Consider the following 1,678-nt stretch of genomic DNA (forward strand, 5'->3'; position numbering starts at 1 on the left):
AGGGCCAGGAAAAACCCCAGCCGCGTCCACCCTCCGACTGCCGGGGGGGGAAATAAAACAAAATAGAAAAAAATTAAAAGGCGCCCGCCGAGCGGGGCCCCGGCTTAAGGCCGAGCCACACACAAGGGACGAGGCGCCGCCGCCTCGCCCGCCACCGGGCCGGGCCGGAGCGGGACACGCTCACGGCTTTTCTCCACCTCACCTCGGCCAGCGAGGGGCTCTCACACGGCTTTTCGACTCTCTCTCTCGGCTCCGCGGGGACCGGCCCCTTTCCCCCGGCTCGCCCTCGGTCTCTCTCTCTCGGCTCCGCGGGGACCGGCCCCTTTCCCCCGGCTCGCCCTCGGTCTCTTCTCTCTCGGCTCCGCGGGGACCGGCCCCTTTCCCCCGGCTCGCCCTCGGTCTCTTCTCTCTCGGCTCCGCGGGGACCGGCCCCTTTCCCCCGGCTCGCCCTCGGTCTCTTCTCTCTCGGCTCCGCGGGGACCGGCCCCTTTCGGGCTCCACACACGTCTCTCTCGCGCCCCACGATCGGTCGCACCACATCTCTCTCCCTCGGGGCCCTCCACACTGCGCCAAACCTCGCTGGGGCAACCACGGACGGAACCGGGAACAAAGCCACGCGACTCGTTCCTCGGTTAGGCGGCGTGCTCTCCAACCCTGGCGCCACCGGCACGCGCGGCCAATCCAGCCCACCGCCATCGGACACAGGCGCGGAGAACCCTGCCTGCGGGGACGCGGCCCGTCACCTCGCTCCCATAGTACGGACAGATAAGTCCAAGGCCGCCGGCGCCTCCAAGAGGACCGATGAAAATCGACCGGGAAGGAGCGCCGCCGCAGGCCGCCTCCTAGCATGACGTAGCGGGAGGCGGCCGAAAACAGCGACCCCTTGGTGAACTTCCGGAGCCGGCTGAGACAACAGGTCTACCCGGCGCCGGCCGAAATGTGACCAAGTCCCTTCGGAACGAGGTAGACCTGTTGTCATCCGTCAGCGCCCGCCGCCCGGGGACCGCGCCGAGCCTGGGCGGGCGCGGAGCCGGGGTAGACCTGGTGTCTCCCGGGGAGCCGGGGTAGACCTGGCGTCCTCTCCGGCGCCGGGATAGACCTGGTGTCCGTTCCCGAAGCCGGGGTAGACCTGGTGTCCCCTCCCGAAGCCGGGGGTAGACCTGTTGGCTCCCTTCCCGAAGACGGGGTAGACCTGGTGTCCCCTCCCGAAGCCGGGGTAGACCTGTTGTCCCCTCCCGAAGCCGGGGTAGTACCTGGTGGCCCCTCCCGAAGCCGGGGGTAGACCTGTTGGCTCCCTTCCCGAAGACGGGGTAGACCTGGTGTCCCCTCCCGAAGCCGGGGTAGACCTGTTGGCTGCCCTCCCGGAACCGGGGTAGACCTGGTGTCCCCTCCCGGAGCCGGGGTAGACCTGTTGGCTCCCCGAAGCCGGGGTAGACCTGTTGGCTGCCCTCCCGAAGCCGGGGGTAGACCTGGTGTCCTTGCAGAGCTAGGGTAGACCTGTTGTTCTCCGCTCGCCGCCCGGGGTTCGGGCGCCTCGCTGACCCCGCCAAGCCTGCACAGCCGGGGGCAGCTCACGGCCTCGTAACGCCCCGGAGCCGGACGGCTCTATCAGCCCTGTCCCACTCAATGAAGCCCCCTTCCCCGCCCCCCCCCCCCCCCCCCCCCCATTTCTAAGACC

Source organism: Passer domesticus, chromosome 26 (assembly GCF_036417665.1).
Source record: "Passer domesticus isolate bPasDom1 chromosome 26, bPasDom1.hap1, whole genome shotgun sequence".
In the NCBI taxonomy this organism is placed as follows: domain Eukaryota; kingdom Metazoa; phylum Chordata; class Aves; order Passeriformes; family Passeridae; genus Passer; species Passer domesticus.